General features: G+C 46.3%; 30 non-coding genes across 30 annotated transcripts; 7 read left to right on the top strand and 23 right to left on the bottom strand.

Annotated features, from left to right (window-relative positions):
• Positions 1-4,917: 4,917 nt before the first annotated feature.
• Trnav-aac lies at positions 4,918-4,990 on the bottom strand. Its single transcript has one exon. It is a non-coding gene; the product is annotated as a tRNA-Val (tRNA).
• Positions 4,991-5,389: 399 nt separating this feature from the next.
• Positions 5,390-5,462, bottom strand: Trnav-cac. Its single transcript has one exon. It is a non-coding gene; the product is annotated as a tRNA-Val (tRNA).
• A 105-nt stretch (positions 5,463-5,567) lies between these two features.
• Trnan-guu lies at positions 5,568-5,641 on the top strand. Its single transcript has one exon. It is a non-coding gene; the product is annotated as a tRNA-Asn (tRNA).
• Positions 5,642-6,157: 516 nt separating this feature from the next.
• Trnav-aac lies at positions 6,158-6,230 on the bottom strand. Its single transcript has one exon. It is a non-coding gene; the product is annotated as a tRNA-Val (tRNA).
• A 97-nt stretch (positions 6,231-6,327) lies between these two features.
• Positions 6,328-6,400, bottom strand: Trnak-cuu. The gene has a single exon. It is a non-coding gene; the product is annotated as a tRNA-Lys (tRNA).
• A 230-nt stretch (positions 6,401-6,630) lies between these two features.
• On the bottom strand, positions 6,631-6,703 carry Trnav-cac. The gene has a single exon. It is a non-coding gene; the product is annotated as a tRNA-Val (tRNA).
• Positions 6,704-6,808: 105 nt separating this feature from the next.
• On the top strand, positions 6,809-6,882 carry Trnan-guu. Its single transcript has one exon. It is a non-coding gene; the product is annotated as a tRNA-Asn (tRNA).
• Positions 6,883-7,398: 516 nt separating this feature from the next.
• Positions 7,399-7,471, bottom strand: Trnav-aac. The gene has a single exon. It is a non-coding gene; the product is annotated as a tRNA-Val (tRNA).
• Positions 7,472-7,568: 97 nt separating this feature from the next.
• On the bottom strand, positions 7,569-7,641 carry Trnak-cuu. The gene has a single exon. It is a non-coding gene; the product is annotated as a tRNA-Lys (tRNA).
• Positions 7,642-8,158: 517 nt separating this feature from the next.
• Trnav-cac lies at positions 8,159-8,231 on the bottom strand. Its single transcript has one exon. It is a non-coding gene; the product is annotated as a tRNA-Val (tRNA).
• Positions 8,232-8,336: 105 nt separating this feature from the next.
• Positions 8,337-8,410, top strand: Trnan-guu. The gene has a single exon. It is a non-coding gene; the product is annotated as a tRNA-Asn (tRNA).
• A 686-nt stretch (positions 8,411-9,096) lies between these two features.
• Positions 9,097-9,169, bottom strand: Trnak-cuu. Its single transcript has one exon. It is a non-coding gene; the product is annotated as a tRNA-Lys (tRNA).
• A 230-nt stretch (positions 9,170-9,399) lies between these two features.
• Trnav-cac lies at positions 9,400-9,472 on the bottom strand. The gene has a single exon. It is a non-coding gene; the product is annotated as a tRNA-Val (tRNA).
• Positions 9,473-9,577: 105 nt separating this feature from the next.
• Positions 9,578-9,651, top strand: Trnan-guu. Its single transcript has one exon. It is a non-coding gene; the product is annotated as a tRNA-Asn (tRNA).
• A 686-nt stretch (positions 9,652-10,337) lies between these two features.
• Positions 10,338-10,410, bottom strand: Trnak-cuu. Its single transcript has one exon. It is a non-coding gene; the product is annotated as a tRNA-Lys (tRNA).
• Positions 10,411-10,640: 230 nt separating this feature from the next.
• On the bottom strand, positions 10,641-10,713 carry Trnav-cac. Its single transcript has one exon. It is a non-coding gene; the product is annotated as a tRNA-Val (tRNA).
• A 105-nt stretch (positions 10,714-10,818) lies between these two features.
• Positions 10,819-10,892, top strand: Trnan-guu. The gene has a single exon. It is a non-coding gene; the product is annotated as a tRNA-Asn (tRNA).
• Positions 10,893-11,408: 516 nt separating this feature from the next.
• Trnav-aac lies at positions 11,409-11,481 on the bottom strand. The gene has a single exon. It is a non-coding gene; the product is annotated as a tRNA-Val (tRNA).
• A 97-nt stretch (positions 11,482-11,578) lies between these two features.
• Positions 11,579-11,651, bottom strand: Trnak-cuu. Its single transcript has one exon. It is a non-coding gene; the product is annotated as a tRNA-Lys (tRNA).
• A 5,945-nt stretch (positions 11,652-17,596) lies between these two features.
• On the bottom strand, positions 17,597-17,669 carry Trnav-aac. The gene has a single exon. It is a non-coding gene; the product is annotated as a tRNA-Val (tRNA).
• A 97-nt stretch (positions 17,670-17,766) lies between these two features.
• Positions 17,767-17,839, bottom strand: Trnak-cuu. Its single transcript has one exon. It is a non-coding gene; the product is annotated as a tRNA-Lys (tRNA).
• Positions 17,840-18,069: 230 nt separating this feature from the next.
• On the bottom strand, positions 18,070-18,142 carry Trnav-cac. Its single transcript has one exon. It is a non-coding gene; the product is annotated as a tRNA-Val (tRNA).
• A 105-nt stretch (positions 18,143-18,247) lies between these two features.
• Trnan-guu lies at positions 18,248-18,321 on the top strand. The gene has a single exon. It is a non-coding gene; the product is annotated as a tRNA-Asn (tRNA).
• A 516-nt stretch (positions 18,322-18,837) lies between these two features.
• On the bottom strand, positions 18,838-18,910 carry Trnav-aac. The gene has a single exon. It is a non-coding gene; the product is annotated as a tRNA-Val (tRNA).
• Positions 18,911-19,007: 97 nt separating this feature from the next.
• On the bottom strand, positions 19,008-19,080 carry Trnak-cuu. The gene has a single exon. It is a non-coding gene; the product is annotated as a tRNA-Lys (tRNA).
• A 230-nt stretch (positions 19,081-19,310) lies between these two features.
• Positions 19,311-19,383, bottom strand: Trnav-cac. The gene has a single exon. It is a non-coding gene; the product is annotated as a tRNA-Val (tRNA).
• Positions 19,384-25,630: 6,247 nt separating this feature from the next.
• Trnav-aac lies at positions 25,631-25,703 on the bottom strand. Its single transcript has one exon. It is a non-coding gene; the product is annotated as a tRNA-Val (tRNA).
• A 97-nt stretch (positions 25,704-25,800) lies between these two features.
• Trnak-cuu lies at positions 25,801-25,873 on the bottom strand. The gene has a single exon. It is a non-coding gene; the product is annotated as a tRNA-Lys (tRNA).
• A 230-nt stretch (positions 25,874-26,103) lies between these two features.
• On the bottom strand, positions 26,104-26,176 carry Trnav-cac. Its single transcript has one exon. It is a non-coding gene; the product is annotated as a tRNA-Val (tRNA).
• A 105-nt stretch (positions 26,177-26,281) lies between these two features.
• On the top strand, positions 26,282-26,355 carry Trnan-guu. Its single transcript has one exon. It is a non-coding gene; the product is annotated as a tRNA-Asn (tRNA).
• The last annotated feature ends 193 nt before the right edge of the window (positions 26,356-26,548 follow it).

Here is a 26,548-nt window from a genome sequence, read left to right as displayed (position 1 = left end):
CCAGTGCAGCAAGCCAGTGCAGCAAGCAAGCAGTTGCAGCAAGCCAGTGCAGCAAGCAGTTGCAGAAGCAAGCAGTGCAGCAAGCCAGTGCAGCAAGGCAAGCCAGTGCAGCAAGCCAGTGCAGGCAAGCCAGTGCAGCAAGCCAGTGCAGCAAGCAGCAGCTGCAAGCCAGTGCAGCAAGCCAGTGCAGCAGCCAGTGCAGCAAGCAGCAAGCCAGGTGCAGCAAGCCAAGGCCAGCAGCAAGCCAGTGCAGCAAGGCAAGCCAGTGCAGGCAAGCCAGTGCAGCAAGCCAGTGCAGCAAGCCAGTGCAGCAAGCCAGTGCAGCAAGCCAGTGCAGCAAGCCAGTGCAGCAAGCCAGTGCAGCAAGCCAGGTGCAGCAAGCCAGTGCAGCAAGGCAAGCCAGTGCAGCAAGCCAGTGCAGCAAGCCAGTGCAGCAAGCCAGTGCAGCAAGCCAGTGCAGCAAGCCAGTGGCAAGGCAAGCCAGTGCAGCAAGCCAGTGCAGCAAGAAGCCAGTGCAGCAAGCCAGTGCAGCAAGCCAGTGCAGCAAGCCAGTGCAGCAAGGCAAGCCAGTGCAGCAAGCCAGTGCAGCAAGCCAGTGCAGCAAGCCAGTGCAGCAGCAGGCAAGCAGTGCAGCAAGCCAGTGCAGCAAGCCAGTGCAGCAAGCCAGTGCAGCAAGCCAGTGCAGCAAGCAGTGCAGCAAGCAAGTGCAGCAAGCCAGTGCAGCAAGCCAGTGCAGCAAGCCAGTGCAGCAAGGCAAGCCAGTGCAGCAAGCCAGTGCAGCAAGCCAGTGCAGCAAGCCAGTGCAGCAAGCCAGTGCAGCAAGGGCAAGCCAGGTGCAGCAAGCCAGTGCAGCAAGCCAGTGCAAGCAAGCCAGTGCAGGCAAGCCAGTGCAGCACAGGGCAAGCAAGGCAAGCCAGTGCAGCAAGCCAGTGCAGCAAGCCAGTGCAGCAAGCCAGTGCAGCAAGGCAAGCCAGTGCAGCAAGCCAGTGCAGCAAGCCAGTGCAGCAAGCCAGTGCAGCAAGCCAGTGCAGCAAGGCAAGCCAGTGCAGCAAGCCAGTGCAGCAAGCCAGTTGCAGCAAGCCAGTGCAGCAAGCCAGTGCAGCAAGGCAAGCCAGTGCAGCAAGCACAGTGCAGCAAGCCAGTGCAGCAAGCCAGTGCAGCAAGCCAGTGCAGCAAGGCAAGCCAGTGCAGCAAGCCAGTGCAGCAAGCCAGTGCAGCAAGCCAGTGCAGCAGCCAGGTGCAGCAAGGCAAGCCAGTGCAGCAAGCCAGTGCAGCAAGCCAGTGCAGCAAGCCAGCTGCAGCAAGCCAGTGCAGCAAGGCAAGCCAGGTGCAGCAAGCCAGTGCAGCAAGCCAGTGCAGCAAGCCAGTGCAGCAAGCCAGTGCAGCCAAGGCAAGCCAGTGCAGCAAGCCAGTGCAAGCAAGCCAGTGCAGCAAGCCAGTGCAGCAAGCCAGTGCAGCAAGGCAAGCCAGTGCAGCAAGCCAGTGCAGCAAGCCAGTGCAGCAAGCCAGTGCAGCAAGCCAGTGCAGCAAGGCAAGCAGTGCAGCAAGCCAGTGCAGCAAGCCAGTGCAGCAAGCAGTGCAGCAAGCCAGTGCAGCAAGGCAAGCCAGTGCAGCAAGCCAGGTGCAGCAAGCCAGTGCAGCAAGCCAGGTGCAGCAGGCAAGCCAGTGCAGCAAGCAGTGCAGCAAGCCAGTGCAGCAAGCCAGTGCAGCAAGCCAGGTGCAGCAAGGCAAGCCAGTGCAGCAAGCCAGTGCAGCAAGCCGAGTGCAGCAAGCCAGTGCAGCAAGCCAGGTGCAGCAAGCCAGTGCAGCAAGCCAGTGCAGCAAGCCAGTGCAGCAAGGCAAGCCGAGTGCAGCAAGCCAGTGCAGCAAACCAGTGCAGCAAGCCAGTGCAGCAAGCCAGTGCAGCAAGGCAAGCCAGTGCAGCAAGCCAGTGCAGCAAGCCAGTGCAGAAGCAGTGCAGCAAGGCAAGCCAGTGCAGCAAGCCAGTGCAGCAAGCCAGTGCAGCAAGCCAGTGCAGCAAGCCAGTGCAGCAAGGCAAGCCAGTGCAGCAAGCCAGTGCAGCAAGCCAGTGCAGCAAGCCAGTGCAGCAAGCCGGATGCAGCAAGGCAAGCCAGTGCAGCAAGCCAGTGCAGCAAGCCAGTGCAGCAAGCCAGTGCAGCAAGCCAGTGCAGCAAGGCAGTGCAGCAAGCCAATGCAGCAAGCCAGTGCAGCAAGCCAGTGCAGCAAGCCAGTGCAGCAAGGCAAGCCAGTGCAGCAAGCCAGTGCAGCAAGCCAGTGCAGCAAGCCTTGCAGCAAGCCAGTGCAGCAAGGGCAAGCCAGTGCAGCAAGCCAGTGCAGCAAGCCAGTGCAGCAAGCCAGTGCAGCAAGCCAGTGCAGCAAGGCAAGCCAGTGCAGGCAAGCCAGTGCAGCAAGCCAGTGCAGCAAGCCAGTGCAGCAAGCCAGTGCAGGCAAGGCAAGCCAGTGCAGCAAGCCAGTGCAGCAAGCAGTGCAGCAAGCCAGTGCAGCAAGCCAGATGCAGCAAGGCAAGCCAGTGCAGCAAGCCAGTGCAGCAAGCCAGTGCAGCAAGCCAGGTGCAGCAAGCCAGTGCAGCAAGGCAAGCCAGTGCAGCAAGCCAGTGCAGCAAGCCAGTGCACAAGCCAGTGCAGCAAGGCCAAGCCAGTGCAGCAAGCCAGCTGCAGCAAGCAGTGCAGCAAGCCAGTGCAGCAAGCCAGTGCAGCAAGGCAAGCCAGTGCAGCAAGCCAGTGCAGCAAGCCAGTGCAGCAAGCCAGTGCAGCAAGCCAGTGCAGCAAGGCAAGCCAGTGCAGCAAGCCAGTGCAGCAAGCCAGTGCAGCAAGCCAGGTGCAGCAAGCCAGTGCAGCAAGCCAGTGCAGCAAGGCAAGCCAGTGCAGCAAGCCAGTGCAGCAATTCAGTGCAGCAAGCCAGTGCAGCAAGGCAAGCCAGTGCAGCAAGCCAGTGCAGCAAGCCAGTGCAGCAAGCCAGTGCAGCAAGCCAGTGCAGCAAGGCAAGCCAGTGCAGCAAGCCAGTGCAGCAAGCCAGTGCAGCAAGCCAGTGCAGCAAGCCAGTGCAGCAAGGCAAGCCAGTGCAGCAAGCCAATGCAGCAAGCCAGTGCAGCAAGCCAGTGCAGCAAGCCAGTGCAGCAAGGCAAGCCAGTGCAGCAAGCCAGTGCAGCAAGCCAGTGCAGCAAGCCATTGCAGCAAGCCAGTGCAGCAAGCCAGTGCAGCAAGCCAGTGCAGCAAGCCAGTGCAGCAAGCCAGTGCAGCAAGGCAAGCCAGTGCAGCAAGCCAGTGCAGCAAGCCAGTGCAGCAAGCCAGTGCAGCAAGCCAGTGCAGCAAGGCAAGCCAGTGCAGCAAGCCAGTGCAGCAAGCCAGTGCAGCAAGCCAGTGCAGCAAGCCAGTGCAGCAAGGCAAGCCAGTGCAGCAAGCCAGTGCAGCAAGCCAGTGCAGCAAGCCAGTGCAGCAAGCCAGTGCAGCAAGGCAAGCCAGTGCAGCAAGCCAGTGCAGCAAGCCAGTGCAGCAAGCCAGTGCAGCAAGCCAGTGCAGCAAGGCAAGCCAGTGCAGCAAGCCAGTGCAGCAAGCCAGTGCAGCAAGCCAGTGCAGCAAGCCAGTGCAGCAAGCCAGTGCAGCAAGCCAGTGCAGCAAGGCAAGCCAGTGCAGCAAGCCAGTGCAGCAAGCCAGTGCAGCAAGCCAGTGCAGCAAGCCAGTGCAGCAAGGCAAGCCAGTGCAGCAAGCCAGTGCAGCAAGCCAGTGCAGCAAGCCAGTGCAGCAAGGCAAGCCAGTGCAGCAAGCCAGTGCAGCAAGCCAGTGCAGCAAGCCAGTGCAGCAAGCCAGTGCAGCAAGGCAAGCCAGTGCAGCAAGCCAGTGCAGCAAGCCAGTGCAGCAAGCCAGTGCAGCAAGCCAGTGCAGCAAGGCAAGCCAGTGCAGCAAGCCAGTGCAGCAAGCCAGTGCAGCAAGCCAGTGCAGCAAGGCAAGCCAGTGCAGCAAGCCAGTGCAGCAAGCCAGTGCAGCAAGCCAGTGCAGCAAGCCAGTGCAGCAAGCCAGTGCAGCAAGGCAAGCCAGTGCAGCAAGCCAGTGCAGCAAGCCAGTGCAGCAAGCCAGTGCAGCAAGCCAGTGCAGCAAGGCAAGCCAGTGCAGCAAGCCAGTGCAGCAAGCCAGTGCAGCAAGCCAGTGCAGCAAGCCAGTGCAGCAAGGCAAGCCAGTGCAGCAAGCCAGTGCAGCAAGCCAGTGCAGCAAGCCAGTGCAGCAAGCCAGTGCAGCAAGCCAGTGCAGCAAGCCAGTGCAGCAAGCCAGTGCAGCAAGGCAAGCCAGTGCAGCAAGCCAGTGCAGCAAGCCAGTGCAGCAAGCCAGTGCAGCAAGCCAGTGCAGCAAGGCAAGCCAGTGCAGCAAGCCAGTGCAGCAAGCCAGTGCAGCAAGCCAGTGCAGCAAGGCAAGCCAGTGCAGCAAGCCAGTGCAGCAAGCCAGTGCAGCAAGCCAGTGCAGCAAGCCAGTGCAGCAAGGCAAGCCAGTGCAGCAAGCCAGTGCAGCAAGCCAGTGCAGCAAGCCAGTGCAGCAAGCCAGTGCAGCAAGGCAAGCCAGTGCAGCAAGCCAGTGCAGCAAGCCAGTGCAGCAAGCCAGTGCAGCAAGGCAAGCCAGTGCAGCAAGCCAGTGCAGCAAGCCAGTGCAGCAAGCCAGTGCAGCAAGCCAGTGCAGCAAGGCAAGCCAGTGCAGCAAGCCAGTGCAGCAAGCCAGTGCAGCAAGCCAGTGCAGCTAGCCAGTCATCATTGATTTCCCCCTTTCTGTTGACTTCCTTTGGATACAGCATTGCGAATATCTTCACATTGTCATATTGTAGATTTCATTTTTAACAAGAAACATGAATGCTTGGCTTTTTCAAAAAAACAAAATGTGCTTCTTTGATAGTCTTTCTACAAATACATTGTCCTGTTTCCACCCAGGATTGAACTGAGGACCTTCAGCGTGTTAGGCCGACGTGATAACCACTACACTATGGAAACTACAATCCGCTACAGAATTATTCTGAAATGATTACAAAATACTAACGATCGTCTCCCAACTTCTAACTTTCATCTGCAATTATTTGCAAATATGTGACGCCCAACGGGGGCTCGAACCCCCGACCCTGAGATTAAGAGTCTCATGCTCTACCGACTGAGCTAGCCAGGCTTGCCATTGCGCTCCATTCCAATGTAATGAACCAAGTCTTATTGACTACATTTTTTCCTTTCCAGGAACCGTTAGATAACTATTACTATGATTGGTTGGTTGTCTGTGTGTAGTTTCCAGATGTCTACTTGTTCTAGTCTAGTTGTCATCTAGATAAGATACATTACAAGTTATTAATTCCATTCCATTTCTTTTTCTCTTACGATTATTATTTCCTAACGTTATACTGATGCTTCCACTCAGGATCGAACTGAGGACCTTCAGCGTGTGAAGCCGACGTGATAACCTCTACACTATGGAAGCCCCACAATGTTTCTGCAATATTTTATTAGTGTTGGCCACACTAAAAAAATGTAATGTTTGGTTTGCCTGTTGAACTGGACGAGTGTGTCGTTAACCAATCAGCATGCCTCTGTGGCGCAATTGGCTAGCGCGTTCGGCTGTTAACCGGAAGGCTGGTGGTTCGATCCCACCCAGGGGCGCATGGTGAATGAATACTGTTGTTTTAATTCAATTTCTTCGCCTCATGACTCCATTAACCAACTAAAGCGTCCAATGAAGAGCGCACACTCGCGATATGGCTTCTTTAACTGATGACTGTTAAATCTACTCAACATTTGCAGCGTAGGGTGCACGCTCATGATGTTCTTCCTCTGTCCGGAGCTACTGTTCCAGGTTCTGGTGTAATCTATATAGATTCCCCTCCGGTGTTTATGGAATTCTTCCCCATCCAGCGCAAGTCATTTTTCATTTCCCTAAAACAACAGTCATTGACGTTTGGCTACAAAAGAACTCTCTTCGGGGTTATAGCACCTTTTTCAACAACCACAGTCATCATTGATTCCCCCCTTTCTGTTGACTTCCTCCGGATACAGCATTGCGAATATCTTCACATTGTCATATTGTAGATTTCATTTTTAACAAGAAACATGAATGCTTGGCTTTTTCAAAAAAACAAAATGTGCTTCTTTGATAGTCTTTCTACAAATACATTTTCCTGTTTCCACCCAGGATTGAACTGAGGACCTTCAGCGTGTTAGGCCGACGTGATAACCACTACACTATGGAAACTACAATCCGCTACAGAATTATTCTGAAATGATTACAAAATACTAACGATCGTCTCCCAACTTCTAACTTTCATCTGCAATTATTTGCAAATATGTGACGCCCAACGGGGGGCTCGAACCCCCGACCCTGAGATTAAGAGTCTCATGCTCTACCGACTGAGCTAGCCAGGCTTGCCATTGCGCTCTATTCCAATGTAATGAACCAAGTCTTATTGACTACATTTTTTCCTTTCCAGGAACCGTGAGATAACTATTACTATGATTGGTTGGTTGTCTGTGTGTAGTTTCCAGATGTCTACTTGTTCTAGTCTAGTTGTCATCTAGATAAGATACATTACAAGTTATTAATTCCATTCCATTTCTTTTTCTCTTACGATTATTATTTCCTAACGTTATACTGATGCTTCCACTCAGGATCGAACTGAGGATCTTCAGCGTGTGAAGCCGACGTGATAACCTCTACACTATGGAAGCCCCACAATGTTTCTGCAATATTTTATTAGTGTTGGCCACACTAAAAAAATGTAATGTTTGGTTTGCCTGTTGAACTGGACGAGTGTGTCGTTAACCAATCAGCATGCCTCTGTGGCGCAATTGGCTAGCGCGTTCGGCTGTTAACCGGAAGGCTGGTGGTTCGATCCCACCCAGGGGCGCATGGTGAATGAATACTGTTGTTTTAATTCAATTTCTTCGCCTCATGACTCCATTAACCAACTAAAGCGTCCAATGAAGAGCGCACACTCGCGATATGGCTTCTTTAACTGATGACTGTTAAATCTACTCAACATTTGCAGCGTAGGGTGCACGCTCATGATGTTCTTCCTCTGTCCGGAGCTACTGTTCCAGGTTCTGGTGTAATCTATATAGATTCCCCTCCGGTGTTTATGGAATTCTTCCCCATCCAGCGCAAGTCATTTTTCATTTCCCTAAAACAACAGTCATTGACGTTTGGCTACAGAAGAAGTCTCTTCGGGGTTATAGCACCTTTTTCAACAACCACAGTCATCATTGATTTCCCCCTTTCTGTTGACTTCCTCCGGATACAGCATTGCGAATATCTTCACATTGTCATATTGTAGATTTCATTTTTAACAAGAAACATGAATGCTTGGCTTTTTCAAAAAAACAAAATGTGCTTCTTTGATAGTCTTTCTACAAATACATTGTCCTGTTTCCACCCAGGATTGAACTGAGGACCTTCAGCGTGTTAGGCCGACGTGATAACCACTACACTATGGAAACTACAATCCGCTACAGAATTATTCTGAAATGATTACAAAATACTAACGATCGTCTCCCAACTTCTAACTTTCATCTGCAATTATTTGCAAATATGTGACGCCCAACGGGGGGCTCGAACCCCCGACCATGAGATTAAGAGTCTCATGCTCTACCGACTGAGCTAGCCAGGCTTGCCATTGCGCTCTATTCCAATGTAATGAACCAAGTCTTATTGACTACATTTTTTCCTTTCCAGGAACCGTGAGATAACTATTACTATGATTGGTTGGTTGTCTGTGTGTAGTTTCCAGATGTCTACTTGTTCTAGTCTAGTTGTCATCTAGATAATAATAATAATAATAATAATAATGTACGTATTTATATGGCGCCTTTCCATTATATGCTCAAAGCGCCTTCAGTTTCCAATTTAGATGTGATTGAACACACCACAGTATATTTAACGTCATATCCTTGAAAGCAATCAAGAATCCTGTGTTATGCATGCTGCCTCAAGGGCGCTACTTACAGTTTTATGACGGGTTCAGCTGGGGTTCGAAACCAGAGCCTCATTGCCTTTTTCCAAAGTGTTGACGCTCTAGTCCACTACACCCCACATCCCCTGATAGATAAGATAAGATACATTACAAGTTATTAATTCCATTCCATTTCTTTTTCTCTTACGATTATTATTTCCTAACGTTATACTGATGCTTCCACTCAGGATCGAACTGAGGATCTTCAGCGTGTGAAGCCGACGTGATAACCTCTACACTATGGAAGCCCCACAATGTTTCTGCAATATTTTATTAGTGTTGGCCACACTAAAAAAATGTAATGTTTGGTTTGCCTGTTGAACTGGACGAGTGTGTCGTTAACCAATCAGCATGCCTCTGTGGCGCAATTGGCTAGCGCGTTCGGCTGTTAACCGGAAGGCTGGTGGTTCGATCCCACCCAGGGGCGCATGGTGAATGAATACTGTTGTTTTAATTCAATTTCTTCGCCTCATGACTCCATTAACCTACTAAAGCGTCCAATGAAGAGCGCACACTCGCGATATGGCTTCTTTAACTGATGACTGTTAAATCTACTCAACATTTGCAGCGTAGGGTGCACGCTCATGATGTTCTTCCTCTGTCCGGAGCTACTGTTCCAGGTTCTGGTGTAATCTATATAGATTCCCCTCCGGTGTTTATGGAATTCTTCCCCATCCAGCGCAAGTCATTTTTCATTTCCCTAAAACAACAGTCATTGACGTTTGGCTACAGAAGAAGTCTCTTCGGGGTTATAGCACCTTTTTCAACAACCACAGTCATCATTGATTTCCCCCTTTCTGTTGACTTCCTCCGGATACAGCATTGCGAATATCTTCACATTTTCATATTGTAGATTTCATTTTTAACAAGAAACATGAATGCTTGGCTTTTTCAAAAAAACAAAATGTGCTTCTTTGATAGTCTTTCTACAAATACATTTTCCTGTTTCCACCCAGGATTGAACTGAGGACCTTCAGCGTATTAGGCCGACGTGATAACCACTACACTATGGAAACTACAATCCGCTACAGAATTATTCTGAAATGATTACAAAATACTAACGATCGTCTCCCAACTTCTAACTTTCATCTGCAATTATTTGCAAATATGTGACGCCCAACGGGGGGCTCGAACCCCCGACCCTGAGATTAAGAGTCTCATGCTCTACCGACTGAGCTAGCCAGGCTTGCCATTGCGCTCTATTCCAATGTAATGAACCAAGTCTTATTGACTACATTTTTTCCTTTCCAGGAACCGTGAGATAACTATTACTATGATTGGTTGGTTGTCTGTGTGTAGTTTCCAGATGTCTACTTGTTCTAGTCTAGTTGTCATCTAGATAAGATACATTACAAGTTATTAATTCCATTCCATTTCTTTTTCTCTTACGATTATTATTTCCTAACGTTATACTGATGCTTCCACTCAGGATCGAACTGAGGACCTTCAGCGTGTGAAGCCGACGTGATAACCTCTACACTATGGAAGCCCCACAATGTTTCTGCAATATTTTATTAGTGTTGGCCACACTAAAAAAATGTAATGTTTGGTTTGCCTGTTGAACTGGACGAGTGTGTCGTTAACCAATCAGCATGCCTCTGTGGCGCAATTGGCTAGCGCGTTCGGCTGTTAACCGGAAGGCTGGTGGTTCGATCCCACCCAGGGGCGCATGGTGAATGAATACTGTTGTTTTAATTCAATTTCTTCGCCTCATGACTCCATTAACCAACTAAAGCGTCCAATGAAGAGCGCACACTCGCGATATGGCTTCTTTAACTGATGACTGTTAAATCTACTCAACATTTGCAGCGTAGGGTGCACGCTCATGATGTTCTTCCTCTGTCCGGAGCTACTGTTCCAGGTTCTGGTGTAATCTATATAGATTCCCCTCCGGTGTTTATGGAATTCTTCCCCATCCAGCGCAAGTCATTTTTCATTTCCCTAAAACAACAGTCATTGACGTTTGGCTACAGAAGAAGTCTCTTCGGGGTTATAGCACCTTTTTCAACAACCACAGTCATCATTGATTTCCCCCTTTCTGTTGACTTCCTCCGGATACAGCATTGCGAATATCTTCACATTTTCATATTGTAGATTTCATTTTTAACAAGAAACATGAATGCTTGGCTTTTTCAAAAAAACAAAATGTGCTTCTTTGATAGTCTTTCTACAAATACATTTTCCTGTTTCCACCCAGGATTGAACTGAGGACCTTCAGCGTATTAGGCCGACGTGATAACCACTACACTATGGAAACTACAATCCGCAACAGAATTATTCTGAAATGATTACAAAATACTAACGATCGTCTCCCAACTTCTAACTTTCATCTGCAATTATTTGCAAATATGTGACGCCCAACGGGGGGCTCGAACCCCCGACCCTGAGATTAAGAGTCTCATGCTCTACCGACTGAGCTAGCCAGGCTTGCCATTGCGCTCTATTCCAATGTAATGAACCAAGTCTTATTGACTACATTTTTTCCTTTCCAGGAACCGTGAGATAACTATTACTATGATTGGTTGGTTGTCTGTGTGTAGTTTCCAGATGTCTACTTGTTCTAGTCTAGTTGTCATCTAGATAAGATACATTACAAGTTATTAATTCCATTCCATTTCTTTTTCTCTTACGATTATTATTTCCTAACGTTATACTGATGCTTCCACTCAGGATCGAACTGAGGACCTTCAGCGTGTGAAGCCGACGTGATAACCTCTACACTATGGAAGCCCCACAATATTTCTGCAATATTTTATTAGTGTTGGCCACACTAAAAAAATGTAATGTTTGGTTTGCCTGTTGAACTGGACGAGTGTGTCGTTAACCAATCAGCATGCCTCTGTGGCGCAATTGGCTAGCGCGTTCGGCTGTTAACCGGAAGGCTGGTGGTTCGATCCCACCCAGGGGCGCATGGTGAATGAATACTGTTGTTTTAATTCAATTTCTTCGCCTCATGACTCCATTAACCAACTAAAGCGTCCAATGAAGAGCGCACACTCGCGATATGGCTTCTTTAACTGATGACTGTTAAATCTACTCAACATTTGCAGCGTAGGGTGCACGCTCATGATGTTCTTCCTCTGTCCGGAGCTACTGTTCCAGGTTCTGGTGTAATCTATATAGATTCCCCTCCGGTGTTTATGGAATTCTTCCCCATCCAGCGCAAGTCATTTTTCATTTCCCTAAAACAACAGTCATTGACGTTTGGCTACAGAAGAAGTCTCTTCGGGGTTATAGCACCTTTTTCAACAACCACAGTCATCATTGATTTCCCCCTTTCTGTTGACTTCCTCCGGATACAGCATTGCGAATATCTTCACATTGTCATATTGTAGATTTCATTTTTAACAAGAAACATGAATGCTTGGCTTTTTCAAAAAAACAAAATGTGCTTCTTTGATAGTCTTTCTACAAATACATTGTCCTGTTTCCACCCAGGATTGAACTGAGGACCTTTAGCGTGTTAGGCCGACGTGATAACCACTACACTATGGAAACTACAATCCGCTACAGAATTATTCTAAAATGATTACAAAATACTAACGATCGTCTCCCAACTTCTACCTTTTATCTGCAATTATTTGCAAATATGTGACGCCCAACGGGGGGCTCGAACCCCCGACCCTGAGATTAAGAGTCTCATGCTCTACCGACTGAGCTAGCCAGGCTTGCCATTGCGCTCTATTCCAATGTAATGAACCAAGTCTTATTGACTACATTTTTTCCTTTCCAGGAACCGTGAGATAACTATTACTATGATTGGTTGGTTGTCTGTGTGTAGTTTCCAGATGTCTACTTGTTCTAGTCTAGTTGTCATCTAGATAAGATACATTAAAAGTTATTATTTCCATTCAAATTCTTTTTCTCTTACGATTATTATTTCCTGACGTTATACTGATGGAAATTACACCAACATCAACTAAAAGATAGCGTGAAAAATGCAAATTTCAATCATGCGCGTTACATGGAAATGAAACGTGAGTTTCTAGCCTGGGAGCGAGAAGCATTGAGGGGATTTGCAATACGTTCACGCGTTCAAAGTATAGCCGAAGAAGACCCATCTACCTTTCATATGAACAACTCAACGAGCAATTTCCAGAAGTCTCTGATCACTCAGCTAAAAACTAATGATAACTGTAAAATTACCCAACCTGAGCAGATTAACCAAGAAATAATTGAACATTTTAGTAGAATCTTTCAGAACCAGCCCTTCCCCAATACCCAATAAGCTGGAAAATTTCTAGAAGGGATTAGAGGTGCACTTACCCGTACAAATCCTAAAAACAACGATTCGGGTTTATCAGTTGTAGCTCTTCGTTAAACGCTCAAGCGTTGAACCGAGGAGTGATAGGTTCGATCCCGCAGAGTGACAACTGTCTTGTTGCTCCGATTACAGTAGATGAAATTAACAACGCCCTTAAGGCAACTATAAAGAACAAGGCCCCGGGTACAGATGGCATTCATTTTGAGTTGTATTTAAAAATTTGGGATGTTATTGGTGTTCATTTTCTGGAAATGATAAATTGCGTTCTCGACAAAAGATAACTCCAGCCGTCGCAGGGAAGGGCACCTATAAGATTAGTCCCAAAAATCCCAAAACCGAGTAAAATCACCGATTACCGACCAATCTCTTTGTTAAATACCGATTACAAGTTAATCGCGTCATAATTGGCTTTTCGTCTGAGAAAATCTCTTCAAAACTCTCTAGACTCACAAAAAAAATGTGGTGTACCCGGCCGCTATATCTTTGACAGCTTGTGTTTAATTCGAGATGTCATTGATAATACAGGTCGTAAATCAAAAGAGGTATCTTCTCTGAAACTGGCCGCAATTATGGCGTACGATTTAGAGAAAGCATATGGCCTTGTCGATCGAGACGTTCTGTGAGAAGTGATGACAGCCATGGGCTATCCCCCCCTGTTTGTTGATTGGTTGAAAACGCTGTATAGTATAACTGAACTATGCCCATTGAACGGTAATGGTATAGTCGGTACTGTGGACAATGCACAATCCGTGCGACAGGGGTGCCCTCTGTCAGTCCATCTGTTTGCCCTCTATATTGAACCGCTTTTAGTTTGCTTGTCTAGGGGTATTGACGGAATTGAACACTACGGAAAACGCAATAAAGTTCGTGCATATGTAGATGATCTAGTAGTTTTTGTCTCATCAATGAAAGATGTACGTCGTGCATGCGAGATTATTCTAGAATTTTGTGCCTGAACAAATGCACGTATTAACAAGGGGAAGACAAAATTACTTGGTATAGAAACTTGGACTGTAAATAAATGTTTACAGCCCGTAGTAGTACAGTCAGTAGCGTTGTTGGCTGGGTTTCCAGAGGTTAGGAGTTTGATCCCAAGTAGAAGCAACTTAAATCAAACACATTCTAAACGTACTTGGCCACATGATTGGATAACTCAATAAGAAGATTTTAAAATTCTTGGTATAACTTTTTCTTCTGAAATAAAAACAACAGTAAAAAAAAAATGGCAGAGACAGTTAAACATCATAAAAAATATTCTCATCACAAACACACACCGTTATTTCACTTTTTACTGTCGCGTCCTATTCATTAAACAGCATGTCTTATCACAACTTGTTCATGTAGCTCATGTACTACTTTGCAACAAAACCCAAGCCCTTCTCCTCCAACAAAAATGCAACAAATTCCTTTGGGCATAACGAAGAAAGCACCCACGCCTAAATGTTTTGATCCGCCCCCGACTTCAAGGTGGGCTTGGTGTCACCTTACTTTTTCAATTCTTCCTATCCCTTTTCACCCGTCAAATCTTCAAATCTTTAATCCATTCCGAGGCTATTGAGAGAACTGCAGCCGTTTATTGGTTGGGTACACATCTCAAGAATCTTTTCCGGTCATCGAGCTCGTTTACGGCATTAGAATCTCCCAATATAATTGCTGGTGCCTTATACTGGGCAACATAAGCCGGATGAAAGTTAGAATTTGGGAGACGATCCTGGTTGGAAACTAGGCAATTTATTTTTAGAGAGACTATCAATCAGAAGCACATTTGATTTTTTGCAAAAGCCAAGCATTCAAGTTCCTTGTAAAAATGAAATCAGCAATATGACAATGTGATGATATTCGCTCAAGGAACAGTTGGCTCCCTCGAATTGGGGGCGGAGTTAAGCTTTCCACGGATCATTTTCCACGAATAACCGGTACACGTTCCACGTTCCACGGACACGAAATACCGGGACCCAAACAAGTCAGCTGTAACCAGAAGAATTTTTCGTGGCTCGCAACTCTGCTTATCCCTCCACTGTTTCCAAGGTGTCTATTGTTTACCTTAAGAGCCCTAGGCATTGCGTCAAGTAGCCCTAAAAAACGTTGCAGAAGGGGTAGAAAATCGGTGAGAAGGGGTTTCACGGTCAAGAAGTTTCTGCACTGTGCTTTGTTAAATGTTAGATCTCCACAGACAAATCTGTCAACTCTGCAGCACCATATCGTAGTTCACATTCTCGATCCATGGGGCCATCTCCATCACTGACTCCTGGCTTCGTGAAGACAGCGGTGATGATATTCTTTTTTGTTAATAAAAGATTAAAAGATTAAAATTGTTAATTGAAGATAGGAAGATATCTATGGAGAACTTCGAGAAAGAATATTTGGGGTTTAGAAGGTTACGTCTGGGGAGAGTTTTTTTTTATGAAGGAGGCTTTGCCAGAGAGACTGTATTTCGTTTATTGCTGAGGTGAGGTTTTCGCTGCGGGCAGTCCAGACGGTGATTATGTAGGATTGGATGAGGGCCAGTATTTTCTTTTTACTGGGGCCATTTCCAACGTCTCCATTGATTGCTGATTTCAGTGGTTTTAGACATCCGAGTTTTGTCAATAAAATACGGAGCCATAAACTGATGTCAACTTTCTCTGTACAAAGTAAAATTATATAGTCGTCAGTTTCTTGGCTGGCATTGCATGGCATTGGTCGTTGTTTGAAAGTTTGAGACTTTTGAGACGCATTTTGGTGGGGAGCTGGTTATGGTTAAAATTCCAGACCAGTTCGGCGTTTATTTCTTTGATTTTGGCCACTCACCGCCGAATAGAAGCCCAGTCAAGGTCCGGTTTCTCAATCTCTGTTCTCCCTGGTTGCCCAATGTTAGCGATCAGGTGATTGTAACTTGCGTGGTAATTGAATACAGTTGAAGATGTGAAAATGCTTGCTTTAAGTAGATGTGTTTTGGTTGAAAGTGAGGTAGTGGAGCATGGATGCGATGAATGGGTTGCATTAAACCTAGGTTGAATGACTTATGGAAGGAGATTCTTGAGATGTGACCCCAACCAATAAACAGCTGCAGTTCTCTCCATAGCCTCATAATGGATGAAAGATCTGAAAATTTGGCGGGTGAAAAGGGAGTGAAAAATATTTAAAAAGTAACGTGACATCTAATGTTGAATCTGATGGCAGATCAAAACATTAAGGGGTAGGTGCTCTCTTTGTTGTGCCCATAGGAATTTGTTGCATTTTGTTGGAGGAGAAGGACTTGAGTTTTGTTGCGAGGGAGTACGTGAACTTTATGAACAAGTTATGGATAAAACATGTTGTTTGGTGAATAGAACGCCACCATAAAAAGTGAAATAACGGTGTGTGTTTTTGATGAGATCATTTTGGATAATGTTGAACTGTCTTTTTCAATTATCTTAAAATGTGGTTTTTGTTTCAGAAGAAAAAGTAATTCCAAGAAGCCAGTGCAGCAAGCCAGTGCAGCAAGCCAGTGCAGCAAGCCAGTGCAGCAAGGCAAGCCAGTGCAGCAAGCCAGTGCAGCAAGCCAGTGCAGCAAGGCAAGCCAGTGCAGCAAGCCAGTGCAGCAAGCCAGTGCAGCAAGGCAAGCCAGTGCAGCAAGCCAGTGCAGCAAGCCAGTGCAGCAAGGCAAGCCAGTGCAGCAAGCCAGTGCAGCAAGCCAGTGCAGCAAGGCAAGCCAGTGCAGCAAGCCAGTGCAGCAAGCCAGTGCAGCAAGCCAGTGCAGCAAGCCAGTGCAGCAAGCCAGTGCAGCAAGCCAGTGCAGCAAGCCAGTGCAGCAAGCCAGTGCAGCAAGCCAGTGCAGCAAGCCAGTGCAGCAAGGCAAGCCAGTGCAGCAAGCCAGTGCATCAAGCCAGTGCAGCAAGCCAGTGCAGCAAGCCAGTGCAGCAAGCCAGTGCAGCAAGCCAGTGCAGCAAGCCAGTGCAGCAAGCCAGTGCAGCAAGGCAAGCCAGTGCAGCAAGCCAGTGCAGCAAGCCAGTGCAGCAAGCCAGTGCAGCAAGGCAAGCCAGTGCAGCAAGCCAGTGCAGCAAGCCAGTGCAGCAAGGCAAGCCAGTGCAGCAAGCCAGTGCAGCAAGGCAAGCCAGTGCAGCAAGCCAGTGCAGCAAGGCAAGCCAGTGCAGCAAGCCAGTGCAGCAAGGCAAGCCAGTGCAGCAAGCCAGTGCAGCAAGGCAAGCCAGTGCAGCAAGCCAGTGCAGCAAGGCAAGCCAGTGCAGCAAGCCAGTGCAGCAAGGCAAGCCAGTGCAGCAAGCCAGTGCAGCAAGGCAAGCCAGTGCAGCAAGCCAGTGCAGCAAGGCAAGCCAGTGCAGCAAGCCAGTGCAGCAAGGCAAGCCAGTGCAGCAAGGCAAGCCAGTGCAGCAAGGCAAGCCAGTGCAGCAAGCCAGTGCAGCAAGGCAAGCCAGTGCAGCAAGCCAGTGCAGCAAGGCAAGCCAGTGCAGCAAGCCAGTGCAGCAAGGCAAGCCAGTGCAGCAAGCCAGTGCAGCAAGGCAAGCCAGTGCAGCAAGCCAGTGCAGCAAGGCAAGCCAGTGCAGCAAGCCAGTGCAGCAAGGCAAGCCAGTGCAGCAAGCCAGTGCAGCAAGGCAAGCCAGTGCAGCAAGCCAGTGCAGCAAGGCAAGCCAGTGCAGCAAGCCAGTGCAGCAAGGCAAGCCAGTGCAGCAAGCCAGTGCAGCAAGGCAAGCCAGTGCAGCAAGCCAGTGCAGCAAGGCAAGCCAGTGCAGCAAGCCAGTGCAGCAAGGCAAGCCAGTGCAGCAAGCCAGTGCAGCAAGGCAAGCCAGTGCAGCAAGCCAGTGCAGCAAGGCAAGCCAGTGCAGCAAGCCAGTGCAGCAAGGCAAGCCAGTGCAGCAAGCCAGTGCAGCAAGGCAAGCCAGTGCAGCAAGCCAGTGCAGCAAGCCAGTGCAGCAAGGCAAGCCAGTGCAGCAAGCCAGTGCAGCAAGGCAAGCCAGTGCAGCAAGCCAGTGCAGCAAGGCAAGCCAGTGCAGCAAGCCAGTGCAGCAAGGCAAGCCAGTGCAGCAAGCCAGTGCAGCAAGGCAAGCCAGTGCAGCAAGCCAGTGCAGCAAGGCAAGCCAGTGCAGCAAGCCAGTGCAGCAAGCCAGTGCAGCAAGCCAGTGCAGCAAGCCAGTGCAGCAAGCCAGTGCAGCAAGGCAAGCAAGTGCAGCAAGCCAGTGCAGACTTGCTTTTTCAACAACCACAGTCATCATTGATTTCCCCCTTTCTGTTGACTTCCTCCGGATACAGCATTGCGAATATCTTCACATTGTCATATTGTAGATTTCATTTTTAACAAGAAACATGAATGCTTGGCTTTTTCAAAAAAACAAAATGTGCTTCTTTGATAGTCTTTCTACAAATACATTGTCCTGTTTCCACCCAGGATTGAACTGAGGACCTTCAGCGTGTTAGGCCGACGTGATAACCACTACACTATGGAAACTAAAATTCGCTACAGAATTATTCTGAAATGATTACAAAATACTAACGATCGTCTCCCAACTTCTAACTTTCATCTGCAATTATTTGCAAATATGTGACGCCCAACGGGGGGCTCGAACCCCCGACTCTGAGATTAAGAGTCTCATGCTCTACCGACTGAGCTAGCCAGGCTTGCCATTGCGCTCTATTCCAATGTAATGAACCAAGTCTTATTGACTACATTTTTTCCTTTCCAGGAACCGTGAGATAACTATTACTATGATTGGTTGGTTGTCTGTGTGTAGTTTCCAGATGTCTACTTGTTCTAGTCTAGTTGTCATCTAGATAAGATACATTACAAGTTATTAATTCCATTCCATTTCTTTTTCTCTTACGATTATTATTTCCTAACGTTATACTGATGCTTCCACTCAGGATCGAACTGAGGACCTTCAGCGTGTGAAGCCGACGTGATAACCTCTACACTATGGAAGCCCCACAATGTTTCTGCAATATTTTATTAGTGTTGGCCACACTAAAAAAATGTAATGTTTGGTTTGCCTGTTGAACTGGACGAGTGTGTCGTTAACCAATCAGCATGCCTCTGTGGCGCAATTGGCTAGCGCGTTCGGCTGTTAACCGGAAGGCTGGTGGTTCGATCCCACCCAGGGGCGCATGGTGAATGAATACTGTTGTTTTAATTCAATTTCTTCGCCTCATGACTCCATTAACCAACTAAAGCGTCCAATGAAGAGCGCACACTCGCGATATGGCTTCTTTAACTGATGACTGTTAAATCTACTCAACATTTGCAGCGTAGGGTGCACGCTCATGATGTTCTTCCTCTGTCCGGAGCTACTGTTCCAGGTTCTGGTGTAATCTATATAGATTCCCCTCCGGTGTTTATGGAATTCTTCCCCATCCAGCGCAAGTCATTTTTCATTTCCCTAAAACAACAGTCATTGACGTTTGGCTACAAAAGAAGTCTCTTCGGGGTTATAGCACCTTTTTCAACAACCACAGTCATCATTGATTTCCCCCTTTCTGTTGACTTCCTCCGGATACAGCATTGCGAATATCTTCACATTGTCATATTGTAGATTTCATTTTTAACAAGAAACATGAATGCTTGGCTTTTTCAAAAAAACAAAATGTGCTTCTTTGATAGTCTTTCTACAAATACATTGTCCTGTTTCCACCCAGGATTGAACTGAGGACCTTCAGCGTGTTAGGCCGACGTGATAACCACTACACTATGGAAACTACAATCCGCTACAGAATTATTCTGAAATGATTACAAAATACTAACGATCGTCTCCCAACTTCTAACTTTCATCTGCAATTATTTGCAAATATGTGACGCCCAACGGGGGGCTCGAACCCCCGACCCTGAGATTAAGAGTCTCATGCTCTACCGACTGAGCTAGCCAGGCTTGCCATTGCGCTCTATTCCAATGTAATGAACCAAGTCTTATTGACTACATTTTTTCCTTTCCAGGAACCGTGAGATAACTATTACTATGATTGGTTGGTTGTCTGTGTGTAGTTTCCAGATGTCTACTTGTTCTAGTCTAGTTGTCATCTAGATAAGATACATTACAAGTTATTAATTCCATTCCATTTCTTTTTCTCTTACGATTATTATTTCCTAACGTTATACTGATGCTTCCACTCAGGATCGAACTGAGGACCTTCAGCGTGTGAAGCCGACGTGATAACCTCTACACTATGGAAGCCCCACAATGTTTCTGCAATATTTTATTAGTGTTGGCCACACTAAAAAAATGTAATGTTTGGTTTGCCTGTTGAACTGGACGAGTGTGTCGTTAACCAATCAGCATGCCTCTGTGGCGCAATTGGCTAGCGCGTTCGTTTGTGACTAGACGTGTCTAACTGATCTCCCAAGTGTGACATCTTGCTGTGAGTCAAAAAACTATTTGTTCTTTTTTTTGTTCTCTTTATTGTATTGTTGCTTGTCTTTCGTGTTTCTCTTGTTGTTTGTTAAGCGCCATTTTGCTTTTTGTTCCATTTTTTTTGTATTGTTTCTTTTTCCGTCTCCTTGCCCTCTTTATTGTGGGTAAAATGGGAACGGAATCCCCAGACGTCTGGCCACGTACTGCCGAAATCTCTTTTGGTAATACTGAAGTGACCAGGCATGAATTCTACGAATGTTTCGAGCAGGGTAGTAACGAATCTGATTGCATCTTTGATGCAGTTTGTCGCCTACCAGGACGAGCTTTTTGTGTTTTCCGAATTGGGTTCAAGGCCGTCAAAGACCACATTGAATTCTTGGATAAATTTAGTGCTAAAGAGTCTGTTGTTATTAGTGGCAAAGAGGTCCGAATTAGAGTTAGAGATAGGTCAGTTAACCTTGTACGCGTTAGAATCCAACATTTCAAATTCGATGATGACCTAAGCCTGCTAAACAAGAGATTGCGTGAGTATGGAGTGATTTCTCGGATTTTTTGGGACACGTACCAAGATAGATCGCTTCCAAGGTGGAACGGGATAAAGACTGGAGTTGTCAATGTGGATATGGAAATCCACAAGAGCATCCCGTCTTATATCACCTTTTGGAAGCTACAAGGAACCAATAATGGTGTCTTATGCAGGGCAAATGCAGACATGCCGCATGTGTGATTCTCCCACCCATGTTTTAGCTAATTGCCCCAAGCAACCCCGTAGTTTAACCACTCCCAGCACCATTTCAAAAGGCCCCATTGGAACACGTAGCTATAGTAGTGTACTAACAAAACGTGGGCCAGTTAGGACAACTGCTAGGAAGCCCAAGGAGACAGACCCGATTGGTGGCGGGAAAATGCCAATTGCTCCAACTGTTGACGCTGATTCATTCCCTGAGTTAGCCCAGAGGCCAACGACGTCGACTGTTGTCGTACTTGATGGAGCTCCAGAAGATCCAATTTCGAGAACCGATGGAACTGAATCTTCTTCTGACACCGATTCTGACGCTGAAGACACTAACTGTGTAGGTTCGTCTGTTGCGTCCAAATCGGTTAAGAAAAAGAAAATTAAACATACGAGAGAATTCCGTGACCAACAAAAACAATCAAAAAAGAGGAGTCGTACTGCCTCTTCCTCTGGCTCGGGCGAGGTAGCTGAAGAAATTGCATCTGGTGTAGCTCAGTTGGTTGAACTCGGGTCTCCGACTCGAGAGGTTCCAGTTTTGATACCGGGTGTGGACATTAATTCTTTACCCGCCCTTTCTGGGGGGAACGATGTTCCACCCGCTCCAATCTCACCTGGAGTACCATCAATTCCATCCACGATAGATCAGATGGATAACGAGGTGTTTGAAGAGATGGATGCAACCGAGGTGGTTTCGATTTCAAATCCTGATGAAGACACTTCTTTTTCTGGTAGGAGTATTCAGCCAGGACAACGCCCACTTGATAGCCAGGAGGCTAGTCATGTGAGTGAGACTCAGGAGTCCTTGGGCGTCCCCCTCGGCACTCCATCAACCCCCATAGAAGATAAAACTCTCAAAGCAATGGAGGCCGTTAGAAGGAAAAAAGCCCACGATAACAAAACCCAACCCTCTAAACCCAAATTTAAATATTAATCATGACTAACATCGCGACATATAATATCAACAGAATATCGTCACCTGACAAACTTCAAATAATACTCAATTTCTTTTTACATCATAAACTTGATATAATATGTTTGCAAGAAGTAGTATTTCACTCTAGCACCGTATTTACTAAACATTACCAGATGCACACAAATCTCGGTCCTAGACAACATGGGACAGCCATCCTAGTACGACACGGGCTGAGCGCCAAAAACATTTTGTTTGAACCGGAGGGGAGGCTGATAGCCATGGAAGTAAAGGGTCTTGCTTTCGTGTGTATTTACGCCCCATCTGGTGACCAAAATAAAAGTTATAGAGATTCTTTCCTCCGGCAAACTATTCCGGCTTATGTTGCCCAGTATAAGGCACCAGCAATTATATTGGGAGATTTTAATGCCGTTGACGAGATCGATGACCGTAAAAGTAGCAAGACAACACCACCTAAAATTAGACTAGCATTACTAGAACCCCTCCGAGATTTAGTAAAAGCCCTTTCATTAACAGATGTCTGGAGAGAAATTCGGAAAAATGAACCTTGTTGGACGTACAATTGTGCGGCTAGCCAGGCTAGATTAGACCGAATTTATTGCCACCATCACGTAAAATTTTCTGATATCCATTTGCACGACTTACCACTCGGGGATCACAGACCAATCGTAGGGTATATAAACAGCACCACCCCTCCTAGTGTAGTGAGAAACAAGTCAAGGAATTTATGGAAACTTAACTCATCAATTCTTGAGGAAGAAGAATATATAAACTTGGTACATGTCTTCATTGAAGAAATGTCCCAACACCCATCCCGTATTGAAAACGTAGACCATTGGTGGGAGATTATTTTCAAACCTAGCCTTAGGCGATTATCAATTAACTATTGTAAAAAGAGAATCTGTGATCAGAGAGTCAAAAGGAAATTACTCCAACATCAACTAAAAGAAACCGTGAACAATGTAAATTTCAGTCATGCGCGTTACATGGAGTTGAAACGTGAGTTTCTAGCCTGGGAGCGAGAAGCATTGAGGGGATTTGCTATACGTTCACGCGTTCAAAGTATAGCCGAAGAAGAGCCATCTACCTTTCATATGAACAAGTCAACGAGCAATTTCCAGAAGTCTCTGATCACTCAGCTCAAAACTAATGATAACTGTAAAATTACCCAACCTGAGCAGATTAATCAAGATATAATTGAACACTTTAGTAGAATTTTTCAGAACCAGCCCTCCCCCAATACCCAATTAGCTGGAAAATTTCTAGAAGGGATTAGAGGTGCACTTACCCGTACAAAACCCACTAAAAACGATTCGGGTGTATCAGTGGTAGCTCAGTCGTTAAACGCTCAAGCGTTGAATCGAGGAGTACTAGGTTCGATCCCGGAGAGTGGCAACTTTCTTGTAGATCCGTTCACAGTAGATGAAATTAACAACGCCCTTAAGGCAACTAAAAAGAACAAGGCCCCGGGTACAGATGGCATTCCTTTTGAGTTTTATATAAAATTTTGGGATGTTATTGGTGTTCATTTTCTGGAAATGATGAATTGCGTCCTCGAAAAAAGAAAACTCCAGCCGTCGCAGGGAAGGGCAGCTATAAGATTAGTTCCAAAAATCCCAACACCGAGTAAAATCACCGATTACCGACCAATCTCTTTGTTAAATACCGATTATAAGTTAATCGCGTCAGTATTGGCTTTTCGTCTGAGAAAATCTCTTCAAAACTCTCTAGACTCACATCAAAAAGGTGGTGTACCCGGCCGCTATATCTTTGACAGCTTGTGTTTAATCCGAGATGTCATTGATAATACAGGTCGTAAATCAAAAGAGGTATCTTCTCTCAAACCGGCCGCCATTATCGCGTACGATTTAGAGAAAGCATATGACCTTGTCAATCGAGACGTTCTGTGGGAAGTAATGACAGCCATGGGCTATCCCCCCCTCTTTGTTGATTGGTTGAAAACGCTGTACAGTATAACTGAACTATGCCCATTGAACGGTAATGACATAGTCGGTACTGTGGACAATGCACAATCTGTGCGACAGGGGTGCCCTCTGTCAGTCCATCTGTTTGCCCTCTATATTGAACCGCTTTTAGTTTGCTTGTCTAGGGGTATTGACGGAATTGAACACTACGGAAAACGCATCAAAGTTCGTGCATATGTAGATGATCTAGTAGTTTTTGTCTCATCAATGAAAGATGTACGTCGTGCATGCGAGATTATTCTAGAATTTTGTGCCTGGACAAATGCACGTATTAACAAGGGGAAGACAAAATTACTTGGTCTAGGCACTTGGACCTTAAATCAATGTCCACAGGCCGTAGTAGCGCAGACGGTAGCGGCGTCGGCTGGGATTCCTGAGGTTAGGAGTTCGATCCCACGTAGAAGCAATTTCAATCAAACTCATGCTAAACGTACTTGGCCACATGATTGGATAACTCAAGTAGACAACTTTAAAATTCTTGGAATTACTTTTTCTTCTGAAATAAAAACAACAGTAAGAGACAATTGGCAAAGACAGTTCAACATCATACAAAATATTCTTATCACAAACACACACCGTCATTTCACTTTTTATGGTCGCGTCCTATTCATCAAACAACATGTCTTATCACAACTTGTTCATATAGCTCATGTACTCCCTTGCAACAAAACCCAAGCCCTTCTCCTCCAACAAAAATGCAACAAATTTCTTTGGGCACAACGAAGAGAGCACCCACCCCTAAATGTTTTGATCCGCCCCCGACTCCAAGGTGGACTTGGAGTCACCTTACTTTTTCAATTCTTCCAATCTCTTTTCACCCGTCAAATCTTTAAATCTTTAATCCATCCCGAGGCTATTGAGAGAGCTGCAGCCGTTTATTGGTTGGGTCCACACCTCAAGAATCTCCTTCAACAAATCATCCAGCCCAGATTTAATGCAACCCATTCATCACATCCATACTTCACCACCACACTTTCAACCATCACCGATCTACTTAAAGCTGGCATCTTCACATCGTCAACCGTATCCAATCACCGCGCCACCTACAATCACCTGATCGCTAACCTTGGGCAACCAGGGAGAACCGAAGTTGCGAAACCAGACCTCGACTGGGCTTCCATCTGGCGTTGGGTGGCCAAAATGAAAGGAACAAACGCTGAACTGGTCTGGGATTTCAACCATAATCAGCTCCCTACCAAAATGCGCCTCACAAGCCTCAGACTTTCTAGAAATGACCAATGTCCTCTATGCAATGGCGGCCAAGAAACTGATGACCATCTTATGTTACTCTGTTCCGAGAAAGTCCACATCAGTTTATGGCTTCGAATTCAACTAACGAAACTTGGATGTCAAAAACCACTCAAATCAACAATAAATGGAGACATTGGAAATGGCCCCAATAAAGAGAAAATACTGGCACTCATACAATCCTACATCATCACCGTCTGGACCGCCCGCAGCCAAAACCTCACCCCAGCCATCAATGAAATACAGTCTCTCTGGTCAAGCCTCCTTCATTCAAAAAATTCTCCCCAGATGTCACCTTCCAATCCATAAATATTCCCTCTCAAAATTCTCAACAGATTTCTTCTTATCTTTATACAACATTGTTCTCTCATTACAATTATAATTTCTTGGATCCCCCCCAGATGTCGTATTGTTAAATTTTATATTTTTCACCAAAATCATTTGTCCTCTTTCAATTCCGTCTCGAAATTGGTTCTTTTTGTTTTTCTTTGTTATGTTTCTCCTTAGCCACAGCAAGTCACTTATGTCACAAATCTCGTAAATGCCCCAAGTATCTGTAAAGCAATTTAAATTTTAATCGTGACAATAAATCGTTTAAATATTAAAAAAAAAAAAAAAAACGGAAGGCTGGTGGTTCGATCCCACCAAGGGGCGCATGGTGAATGAATACTGTTGTTTTAATTCAATTTCTTCGCCTCATGACTCCATTAACCAACTGAAGGGTCCAATGAAGAGCGCACACTCGCGATATGGCTTCTTTAACTGATGACTGTTAAATCTACTCAACATTTGCAGCGTAGGGTGCACGCTCATGATGTTCTTCCTCTGTCCGGAGCTACTGTTCCAGGTTCTGGTGTAATCTATATAGATTCCCCTCCGGTGTTTATGGAATTCTTCCCCATCCAGCGCAAGTCATTTTTCATTTCCCTAAAACAACAGTCATTGACGTTTGGCTACAGAAGAAGTCTCTTCGGGGTTATAGCACCTTTTTCAACAACCACAGTCATCATTGATTTCCCCCTTTCTGTTGACTTCCTCCGGATACAGCATTGCGAATATCTTCACATTGTCATATTGTAGATTTCATTTTTAACAAGAAACATGAATGCTTGGCTTTTTCAAAAAAACAAAATGTGCTTCTTTGATAGTCTTTCTACAAATACATTGTCCTGTTTCCACCCAGGATTGAACTGAGGACCTTCAGCGTGTTAGGCCGACGTGATAACCACTACACTATGGAAACTACAATCCGCTACAGAATTATTCTGAAATGATTACAAAATACTAACGATCGTCTCCCAACTTCTAACTTTCATCTGCAATTATTTGCAAATATGTGACGCCCAACGGGGGGGTCGAACCCCCGACCCAGAGATTAAGAGTCTCATGCTCTACCGACTGAGCTAGCCAGGCTTGCCATTGCGCTCTATTCCAATGTAATGAACCAAGTCTTATTGACTACATTTTTTCCTTTCCAGGAACCGTGAGATAACTATTACTATGATTGGTTGGTTGTCTGTGTGTAGTTTCCAGATGTCTACTTGTTCTAGTCTAGTTGTCATCTAGATAAGATACATTACAAGTTATTAATTCCATTCCATTTCTTTTTCTCTTACGATTATTATTTCCTAACGTTATACTGATGCTTCCACTCAGGATCGAACTGAGGACCTTCAGCGTGTGAAGCCGACGTGATAACCTCTACACTATGGAAGCCCCACAATGTTTCTGCAATATTTTATTAGTGTTGGCCACACTAAAAAAATGTAATGTTTGGTTTGCCTGTTGAACTGGACGAGTGTGTCGTTAACCAATCAGCATGCCTCTGTGGCGCAATTGGCTAGCGCGTTCGGCTGTTAACCGGAAGGCTGGTGGTTCGATCCCACCCAGGGGCGCATGGTGAATGAATACTGTTGTTTTAATTCAATTTCTTCGCCTCATGACTCCATTAACCAACTAAAGCGTCCAATGAAGAGCGCACACTCGCGATATGGCTTCTTTAACTGATGACTGTTAAATCTACTCAACATTTGCAGCGTAGGGTGCACGCTCATGATGTTCTTCCTCTGTCCGGAGCTACTGTTCCAG

This window comes from Daphnia pulicaria, chromosome 1 (assembly GCF_021234035.1).
Source record: "Daphnia pulicaria isolate SC F1-1A chromosome 1, SC_F0-13Bv2, whole genome shotgun sequence".
Classification (NCBI taxonomy): domain Eukaryota; kingdom Metazoa; phylum Arthropoda; class Branchiopoda; order Diplostraca; family Daphniidae; genus Daphnia; species Daphnia pulicaria.
The sequence above is the reverse complement of the archived record's forward strand: the minus strand, read 5'-3'. Positions and strand labels throughout refer to the sequence as shown.